Source organism: Capsicum annuum, chromosome 3 (genome assembly GCF_002878395.1).
Source record: "Capsicum annuum cultivar UCD-10X-F1 chromosome 3, UCD10Xv1.1, whole genome shotgun sequence".
Taxonomy (NCBI): domain Eukaryota; kingdom Viridiplantae; phylum Streptophyta; class Magnoliopsida; order Solanales; family Solanaceae; genus Capsicum; species Capsicum annuum.
In genome coordinates, this window is record NC_061113.1 from 28,253,054 (window position 1) to 28,264,923 (window position 11,870).

The following is an 11,870-nucleotide window of genomic DNA, read 5'->3' on the forward strand; positions in this document are numbered from 1 at the left end:
TGCAATTGCAATGATTCAATTGAAAATAGTGTTGAACCTATGAACTCGTCCTTAATTCTAGCTAAATTAATTTAGATATTTTTAACAATGAATTGATTTGAATATATAGAAGACTAACTGTAACACCCAATATTTCTATCTAGCTTTAATTCATCTCTAGAACATCAAAAATCTTGCTTCATAGATGAATAACTTTTTAATCCCTATGGTATTTTCAAGATTTTGACTTTTTATCATGTGAAAAAATGAATAAGCTTTCCATCAATACTAAATTCGCCCAAATTCTACACTCAGGCGAAGAGTTAGAGTCATTTTAGTAAGACAATGTGCCAACTGGTACTTTAGCGAATCGTAGAGTCAGCCAAAATGGCAATTGTCAAAAATTAGTGTGCCTCCACGATATTGGCGCATCGCGCCAAGGCTCAATTTTAGAATTGTCAAATTTCAGTGCACTAACACGATTCCACCACGTCGCGGTGCCATTCCAGTTCGCAACCAAGGTGTCAACGCGGTTTCCACTGCATCACGCCGCCAACTAGTTTTCCAGTTGTCCACTTTCCAATGAGCTGGCGCGATTTCACCGTATTGCGCCAGCGTGAAAAATTGAGATTTTGTTCAGGTTCCGTTATTTAAATTTCAGTGACCATTTAGTAATTTTCCTAAAGCCCCAACCAGTCTATACACGGAATTTAAACCCTTAATAGCCAAAATTGCTCATTTATTTCCACTATTCCTCAAGAACAAAAGCATTCTCTCTCAAAGAAAACCCTAGCCCCTAAGTTTCTAATCAATCTCAAGAATCCCTTTAAGAGTCTTCAAGAACTTCAAGAATCTAGATTTTAAGGTATGTTAGATGTTGATTCTTGGGTTCCTTCCACCCAAGAAGTTCAAGAATCTCTTTTTAAATTATAAAGGTTGTCATTAATGAGTTTTTATGATTTATGTGAATTGAGATTGAAGTTTATGATGTTGTTGAGTTTTAATTCATATTTTGGTTACAAAGTTCCAAACTTTGGTCCTAGTATGAGGTGGATTTCATGATATTCATAATAAACCTTACAAGATGCGTGTTGATTGATGTAACTATGTTAATTAGGTGTATTGAATGTTGTATGACCAAAGTATGTTCCCCATATGTTTGATAAAATTCTTGTGTGAAGGAAATAGGGTCATTATAGCATGTTGACAAGAAACCCCAATTATGTATAAGTTCATGCATGCCAAGTATTTGTTAAAAAGCCTTAGTGAATGAATTATGATATGTTCCATGCATTCTTATTCATGTGTATTCCTTATTGAATGAGTTATGAGACAATAGCATGCCTCCCTATACGATTACATGGTCATGATTTCCAAGTGCTTGAAGAGATACCTCATTGATTGTATTGTGAATAATGGACTATTGCCATGTTATGTACGAGTTGTCCTGTCTTGTATTATTTATGTTATCGAGTCCTAGGGTATTTAATACCAGACCACTTAGCTGATTATCTAGAGCCAGTGTCAGTTTCATGATACCCTCAATCATGTCATGATCAATAGTACTCTCAGTCAGTAACTCAGTAGAACTCAGACAGTTATAGAACTTAGGAAATCTCAGTAATCTCAGTATCAGTAGCATTTCGGCTTTAGTTAAGTAATTAATTCAGAACTCGATAGTATTCCATCAGTTAACGGAACTCAGTGACCTTAGCTTAGCTCAGTTAATCAGTACGATCAGTAACAGATTTAGCTCAACCTAGTACAATCTAAGAATCAGTTTAGAGTCTTTCAGTTAGGAGTAGAATTCAGCACCGAGCGAGCCTAGGGATGGGGGCTCACCGTTAATAGGACTAGATTCCTAGAAGCAATCCTTAAGTTCTAGAACTACGTAGCCAGTGTAGGTACGAGATGTCACCCGTTAGATAGGACTGACATACTCAGGGATCACCCGTTAGATAGGACTGATCTCAGGGGTCACCCATTAGATAGGACTGACTCCACAAAAGTTGTCTTTACTCGTGGCACGATACTGACACCCTTTCAACTGGGGTTACAGGTTGGACCCCAAACTAGCTAGCAAGGGGCATGTCGGTTAGATGACTACCTCCCATAGTCTCAGTTTTAGAATTAGTCTCAATTTTAGAATTCAATTTAGTAGCATAGATTCGGGACTGTTAGATACAGTCGATCAGTATTATTATCAATAGATTCAGAGATCACCCGCTAGATAGGACTGATCTCAGGCTTAATCAATCAACTTCATTATTAGTAGATTCAGAGATCACCCACTAAATAGGATTGATCTTAAATTTAGTCAATCATTTTCATCATCAGTATATTCAGATATCACCCACTAGATAGGACTGATCTCAACCTCAGTCAATTAGATATCAGTATCAGTAGACTTAGTTATTAGAAGTCCAGTTAGTAGAATTCAGTAGTTAGTATTTCCATGACTTCAATTATAGTTTATACATTCATGCATGTATCCCCATTCAGTAGTCTCATGATACTTAGTCAGTATTGTTCATGCATGTAAACCTTTGCATTTAATTTTACCTCATCTAGCGTACCAGTACATTCTTACGTACAGATGCATACTTTTCTCTTGCACTATGGTGTTTTATACCATAGATTTAGAAGCATGGGATCCAGAGCACCTTAGCAATTCAGATTCAGCCAGCAGCAGTAGACTTAGCAGTAAGTCCTCATCATTTGAGGATGTCCCTTATTTTTTATTGCATCAGATTCAGTATTTTGGTAGATGAAGTTAGTTGGTCCCATCAACTCCTTATTTAGATAGTTTAGAGGCTTTCAGACTACAGTATTTTTAGACTAGTTGTTCAGACAGATGTTTTAGTTTTGATACTGTCAAACTTTATTCAGTTGTATTTTTGTTTTGAACCTTATGGCAAGTTTTCGCTAGTTTTTCATATTTTTATAGTATATTATACAGTGCTCAGTTACAGGTATCAATTAAGGGTTAGCTTGTAGTCCTTCGGGATTACGAGCACCGTGTAGTATCTAGGGTACCAGACTCGAGGCGTTACACTAACTTGTTGCAACAGATGACACATATGTTGAAAATTATCAAACAATCATAGATATCTGTTAAAATAGTTGTTCAATATGTTGCAACAGATATCTTATCTACTGGTCATTATCAAACAGATAATGTCATATGTTGCAACAGATTACTTATCTATTGGAAATTATCAAACAGATAATGACATATGTTGCAACAGAAAACTTATTGGTTGGAAATTAACATATAGATATTTCCATCTGTTGCGACAGATGACTGATCTGTTGAAAATTTTCAAACAGATATAGACATCTGTTGCAACATATGACTTATCTATTTTAATATCTTTTTTTAGTTTTAAAGCAATTTTCTATATGAAGTAGAAAAATACTAAGGTTGTAATAACTTTTGTTAGATAACTCAAAAATCACCTCCTTGGGTTGTCTTATTTTGTCTTTTCAATATCACCGTCTCTTAGTTCTCCTCAAAGCGTTTCACCACCATAAATTATTAATAAATATTTAAACTCATCTCTGAAATTCTTATATCTTTCAACCATACAAATAATTTATCTCTCTTCTTTCTCTTTCTCTTTCTCTTTCCCTTTCTCTCCTCTTTAGGGTAATCCCAACTGTCTCCTCTTTTTTCTCTCTTTTCTCTTCTCTGTTGCATGAGGATCCTTTCGGATCTCAACCAATCTATATATTTTCTCAACTGAAATTGGTGTTTTGATCCCTTTGATTTTGACATGCTGATATGATTCACTATTAGATCTGCGCTCTCTGTTATTAGTCTTGCCTTCTTATCGTCTTCTTTTCCTGTTTCATCAAATTTATCATGTTTTCTATGATAAAAATTAAAATTATGAATATCATATTCTTAAATTGGTTATTTAAATTAGTTATTTACATCTGTTGTTTCTATTTTTTTACCCACTACTCATATCATATTTATTGTGAAAATTAAAAGAAAGGTGTCTTTAAGTATTGAATGAATGAACCATTATTTTTATTAAAATATGCAAAAAAAAGTCATCTGTTGGGAGAACTTAAAAATCCTTGTTGGCAGTATCGTTATCATGTTTATTTTTTGTTAGTTTCTTTATTATTGATGTTGTTGTTGATGTTGTTAATAATGTTGTTGTTGATGTTGGTGGTGTTGGTGTAGCAACAGGTGAAAGATATTAAAATAGGTCTTCCAATAGATTCCCCATCTATTGCAACTGATTAATCAGTTGTTTGATTAAATTCAAACAACTATTGCAATAGATGACCCATCTGTTGAAACAGACAGAGCACCTGTTGGAAGAAATCAAACTAGTAGCAAGGCTGGTTTGACTTCTTACAATAGATGACCCATCTTTTGTAACAATATCGGTCACCTGTTGTAACAGATGGGTCATCTATTGAATTAGATGGGTTATCTTTTGTAATAGATGGGTTATCTGTTGCAATAGATGAGTCACCTGTTGCAACAGATGGGTCATCTGTTGTATTTATTGAATTTTGTGTTACCTCTTTTTTTTAAACTATGCAGGCATCAATTGTAATGTTATTTTTATTTTTCTCTTGTTTGTAAATAAAAGATGCCTCCCAAAAGAAAAGGAAGTGAAAGTGGATCAACTTTTGCTCAACTAACATAAAAGGCTAGAGTAAAGATGGGTTTAAAGGAATAAGCTGCTTGCAGGTGGAACCACTTCATATGTAATAGGCATGTACTAATCATGTTATCGTGAAAACACACAAGAGTACACTGATTTTATGAATCAAGTTTTTTATCGATTATGCATTAATAATTCAAACAAGATATTGCATTTTACAGTTAAGATTGATAAATTCGAATTGATAAGGCTAAAGGATCAAGTAAATGGTGTCGATACCCTGTTACGATTTAATAATAGTTTTGCTAATGTTTATGTGTCAAGTTTGGAGAAGGGACCAAGTTTTGGGTGGCAGTGTAAAGATTCAATAGTGATTGGACTGATTTTAAGGGTTTAATGGATTTTTAAAAGGCCTCCAAAGCCTAGCACTGTTGCAAACAAGAATGAAAATCAATGTAGTTATTGCTCCACTCCAAATTTATATAGCTGGGTTACTTGGGGTGATGATTATATAGAAGACGGTGCTTGGAAGAATATCTGGGAGGGAAAGGGGAGGTGCTGAAGTCTATATATCAACTTAGACTTTATTAAAGAAAAAACACACAGGATAACACAGAACGTGTAGCGAATTTGGCCGACGAAATTGACATAAAAAATAAAAAAATCGAATGAGCTGAAAAAATAAAAGTGTATCCAAAAATGAAAATCCAACAGTCGATTTTGAAAAGAAAAATGGTGAAGTAATCTGGAGCTGTGCACTTTGCCAGGTAAATATGACTAGTTAGCGTGGCGTGAATGATGACCCACAAAACGCAGGATCAGAACTCTAAGGAAGCAACTTTGCGAGCACCGAGGGTTGGAAAGATGGACAGTCAGGAATGAAACTTAAAATAACAATTCCTGAAGTAAAAATAAGGGATCAAGATAAGGTGGCAATTTTTGAAGTTAAACTTGCATCCCAGGCCTTCTGTTTGTGGTTCGGGTTAGGTCAAAGGCAGTGGAATCAAACAGGCATAGGATTTCTGCCCAACTTCATACCTTTTTGTTTCTAATGTCATTGACCTTATTAGAACCACAAACAGAAGCCATGAGATGCAAGTTAGACTTCAAAAATTGATGCCTTGGCTTCCATTATTTTTACTTCAGGAGTTGTTGGCTTAAGTTTCATTCTTGATTGTACATCTTTTCAATACTCGGTGCTCGCCAAGCTGCTTCCTTAGAGTTCTGATCCTGTGCTTTGTGGGTTATCATTCAGGCCATGCTAACTAGTCGTAGTTCCCTAGCAAAGTGTCCAGCTTCAGTCCACTTAACCATTTTTCTTTTCAACAATGACAAATGGATTTAAATTTTTGGATACAGTTTCATATTTGCAGTTCATTCAGTTTTTCCATCTTTCAAGTTAATTTCATTGGCCAGATTGGCTAGAAGTTCTTTGCTTTCTACCTTGTGTTTCCTTTTAAATAAGATCTGATTTGATATATGGTCTTTTCAACATCCCCTTTCCCACACAGGCATTCAACCAAGCACCTTCTACTATATAATAGTCTCCCCAAGCAACCCATCCATATAAATTTGAACCAGGAAATTTTTATTGGTTTTTCATTTTTGTTTGCTGCAGTGGGAGGCTTCAAAGGCCTGCTCAAAATCTATTGCACCAATAAAATCAGTCCAATCACTATTGAATCTTTACACTGCCATCAAATATTGATCCCTTCTTAGAACTTGATGCATAAACATGAGCAAAATCATCATTAAATTGTAACAGGGTATCGGCACCACCTTCTTGGAACCCTTCGGCCTTATTAGTTCACAACTATCAAACTTAACTATAAAATACAGGATCTTATTTGAAGGATCAATTCCTAATCAATAAAAAACTACATTCACAAAATCATTGTACTTTATGTGTGTTGTCACGATAACCTAATTAGTAATACATAACTCTTACGCATGAAAGTGGATTCATTCATCTGCACGCACCTTATTTTTCCCACCCCATCAATGTCAAACAGTATTTAAGCTTCAGTTCTCATTGTGAAGTAGTGTACAAAACTACAGAGGCTCAAAGGGTAACATCTTGAGTGTCAAAGGACTACATGTCTGTCAAGAAAAAATCAGTGCTACATATGTGATGCACCATGATCGTCGTAATAGTAAACTTGTCTTGTTATTTGATATGGACTTTGATAATTTTAACTCATTGTTGGGGGTGTAAATTTTATTATTTATTATATAAAATATATTTTTAAACATTTTTGCAACAATAAAAAAGGTAAAATAGGAACTAAATACGACAAACCATAAAAAATATTTTTAGAAAATTACCCATGTGTTGCAACAGATGGATATTGGCTGGAAGAACATAATATAGTTCATCAGTCTGGATTGCGTTCAACCAACAGATGATTAATATGTTGCAACAGATGGGTCATCTGTTGAAAAAACTCAATAATCGCTTCTTGCAACTGATAGTACATTTGTTGCAACAGATCTGCTGGAAGAACACAACACAATTTTTGCCACTGATTTGTATTCTTTGAACAGATGACAAATCTATTTCAACAGATGGTCCATCTGTTGGAAAAACTTACTTAAAATAATTATTAATAAAAAAGGGTTATTGAAAGGGTGAAAAGTCATGACTTCTCAATTATTTAATACAGAAAAATGGTTCATAAGTAAATAATAAGGAAATAAGTAATAAACATAATTTATAACCGTAAAAAAATGGTTATCTAATTTTAACAACTGATTTTAATATTAAATAGGCAAAAAGTCATGACTTTTCACCTTTTTATTTTTAAATCTATTTTTTAATTTAAATAATCAAAAAGTCAATAGTTTGAATTAATTAAGGTATATGATTATTAAAAAAGAGCTGAACAGTCGTGACTTTTGTCAAACATATTCAAAACAGCTGATGAATCAAATTTTTCATCTGATGAATCAACTGTTAGAAGAAATTAAAACAACTCCTCCAACAGATGGTCTATCTGTTGCAACAGATGGTCTATCTGTTGCAACAGATACCCATCTATCACAACAGATAACCCATCTGTCGCAACAGATGGCTCATATGTTGCACAAATGGACCATTTATTGCAATATATGATAAATCGATCACGACAGATGGGTTATCTATTGCAACAGATGGACCATCATTTGCAACAAATCCATAAAAATAGTTATTATTAAAATAAACGATTATTGAAAAGGTGAGAAGTCTTCGGTTATTTAATTGAGAAAAATATTTATTTAATTTTATGAATTAATTAATATTAAGAAGCTGAAAAGTCATGACTTGTCACAATAATCAAAAAGTCACCATCTTGATTTAATTAAGTCATGACTTTTCACAGTAATAAAAAAGTCACCAGTTTGAATGTAATTAATAAAATGAAGGTGAACAGTCGTTCCTTTTTGCCTAACACATTCAAATTCAATCCTCTATAAATAGGTCCCTCCTTACTCGTTCATCTACTCCACTTAATTTATTTCTTGCATCTTATCTTTCATATTACATCTTCAACCACTTCTCGTCAAAGACCAGATTCCTTTTTTGTTGAGGTAAGTTTTTTTTGTGTGTAAATCTACCAGTTGGTAGTAGACGTTGTATTATATTCAGACTCTTTTCTTTACTTCTGTGTTTATGTTTTTTTGTCAATTCATGCATGTTCTAGATGTGGTTGATCATGTTTGGGACATTGTAATTCTGCGCAAAATATGCGGGAACTTCAGAGGTAGGTTAATGACCTGGGGTGGGAGTTTGGTGCCGTGAGAGCAAGGATGCTCCAAGAGATTCGCAGGCTAAGGAGGGCCTTGTTGTTGTCAGTTAAAGATTGGCCGGCTAACAATAATAATAATAATAATTAGGTTATGTTTTTCTTTTAGTGTATGTATTTTTTTTATTTATATGCGATCTACCTGCCTAATGTATTTTGTTTTTATTTAATGAAAAAATTTATATTTGGTCGACTTTGACTTTTTAAACCTTATTTAATTATCATTCTGTCTATTTCTTCTTCTCAACATGTTGACAGTCGAAGGTATGTATTGAAAGTTTGGAACAATTTTGAATCCAGTAGCAATAGCAAGAGTTTTGAGTTCTTTCAATAGATGGACCATCTGTTGAAACAAATTGATCAACTATTAGACTAACACAAACCAGTGGTAAGAACTGTATTGTGTTGTTCCAACAAATTACCCATCTGTTGTAATAGAATAGTCATCTGTTGGAGGAACACATTTCAGTTTGTGAACTATATTATGCTCTTCCAGCAAATGTCCATCTGTTGTGGTAATCTGCTGAAAATATTTTTATACTCTGTTGTATTTAGTTCATGTTTTACCTTTTTTATTGATGCACAAGTTAATAAAAATATATTTCATATAATAAATAATAACATTTACATTCACAACAATGAGTTAAAAATATCAAAGTTCATAATAAACAACAACACAAATTTTACTATTACAACTATCATGGTGCATTACGATTCGGACATGTAGTTCTTTTATGGCCAGTGTTCTTTCATGCGGAGCACTTATTTTTTCTTGATGAAAATGATTTTCCGACTCCACGACTCCTCTTATAGCTCATTCTTTCCGATTTGATAGTGTTTGGGTCAATATATGGAGGAGGTATTAATCTCTCCAAAATCTCTACAGGAACAAATCAAGATTCTTCAGGAGGCACCTAATTAATATTTTCACTATATTCCATTACATATCTTTCCACCAAATAATATGGAGATGAGTACTCATAATTTTGAATTCCATATTGTGCACTGTAGTGGGCTCGAAGCGCTGCCATAGCATGTGGATAGGGTATTTTGTCCAAGTTAAAAACTCTACATGTACAAGATCTTATTTGAAGATCGACCGTGGCAATATCACCATGACCATCGACACTGAACTTGTAATATGTTATTTGATTAGCAAAAAACCTATTCCCCAAACTGATGTTCGTTGATATTTGTTTTTCTGCTTCTAGAATGAATCTGTTTCTTGTGTCCACATACTGCATACGTATTTCATGATTCAGCTATGTTTGACGTCATAATATTATACCAATACAAAAAAATTACTCAGTACGATATCATACAATAAGTATTACAAAGTTGTAACTCGGACAAGACATTAAATCCATAAGAATGTACCGATTTACCAGACAAAATGCTCAGCTCCATCTCTCGAAATTGACACGTTCGAGATGTTGTATTGCCTTGGGATGCATATTCCTTATTTGATTGAAATGGTCAAAAAACTCAACTCTATTATATGCTTTAGCTGCTCTATAAAAAAGAGTTAAGACCATTTCATTGTGAAAGTTATTTCGAATATTTTCTCCAAGATGCCTCATACAACAACCAAAGTGAGTTGAAGTGAAGAAAATTAAACTCATCTTTTGGATACTTGGATGCCTATCCAAAAGTATGCATAACTCTTCGGTATCGTCAACACAACTTCACATTTGTTTAAAAAAATATGCATATGAGGCATCACATTCCTTGTCCACGACACAAAAAGGGATGGGAAAGATGTGACTCTCAGCATCTTATGCCACCGCCACTATCAAAACTCTATTATACTTGCTCCTCAAGAAAGTCCCATCAACGGCTATGACTTTTCTCAACTGTTGAAAAACAAGAATCCAAGCACCATAGGATACAAAAAAGTACTTGAACCTTTCATTTTTATCAACATACAACATCGTCTTACTTCCAGGATTTGTGGACTTCAGCATATAATGGTAGGCATCAAGGACTGTATACCCGTGCTCATGTGTCCCCCTAACCAAGTCCTTGGCAATGCCCATAACCATATAAATCTTCCAATAAATGGACATAACACCCAATTCTGTAGGGATTTAATTGGCTATATCAGCTGTAGAAGGGCCTTTGCCATTGGGGAATCTATTTTGGAAATAACTATCGAGGAGCTTAATCGTGGTGTAAGGATTTTGGCTCGTAATATGCTTTGAACCACATGTGTGATACTTTCAATAAATATTAATAACGAATCTATCGGAACTTAAGTATTTCACAACCTCAACTACCACTTGTAGTCTGAATTAACACATCTAAAACAAAAAACTTTGTTCGAATTAATCACCTTCGTTGGTCTGAAATCTTTTTTCAAGCAAGTATAAACAAAGAAGTAGATAGTTCTATCTTATACTTGAATGACATTTCTTTGTAAAAACCAGTCTCGTTATCTTGATGATTGTTCGACTGTGTTGATTGAGAAGAACTGCTCACCATATTGCTTGCAACAACAAGTGTATGTGTTTGATCATCATCTTGAATATTCATGTCCAGATCATCCAATTTATCATCAAACATGTCTTGTTGTTCATCTTCTACATTCTGGTTCTCATTCTCTCTCGATTTTTCAACAAGTACACCCTTAACACCAGCCTAACTGAATCACTCAGATAAGCACGCAACCAAACCTGATCAGTTATCTTGAAAGGTAGTACCCTCTGATTTTTAAAGGAGTTATGAATGTAGCTGATGACGAGTTCATTCGGTTGATAATTCAGTCCATAATAGCTGATGATTAAGTTCACAAAATCATCATACGAAACACCACTTTGGACTGTCATGGCTATCATCTCTAGAATTTCACCCTCCTTCCAACACCAAACATATCGATTGCTCTTCTCGATCTATTCACCATGATAATCCACATCTATTGTTATTGATACCTCCATTAGTGGTACTTAAATAAAGGAATTTGTTTAAAATAAAGTTAATAATGACATAATAATAAAATTAATAGTGATTGTTTAGTACTATGACATAAACCCCAACAAATGAGTAATCTGTTGCAATAGGTGAATAATATGTTGCAACCGGTGAGTTATATGTTGCAACAAATACTCATCTATTGGTGTTCATGTTACGGTACTATAGAACCTGAAGTTGATTTTGTTGGAATAGGTGACTCATCTGTTGCAACAGACGACTCACATATTGGGATGTACTATAGAACCTTTGAAGTTGATTCTAACAATTGAGTCACCTGTTGCAACAAATGACGCGTCAGTTGGAATCAACTTCGGGTTCTACATTCTGCAACATGAATACCAACAGGTGAGTCATCTATTTGAATCAATTTCAGGTTCCATTGCAACAGGTGAGTAATCTGTGTCAACAAATGACTCCTCTATTGTAATAGATGACGTTTTTGTTGCAACAGATGACCCATTTATTCGATTCATGTTACAGCACTATAGAACCATAAACATGAATCCAATAT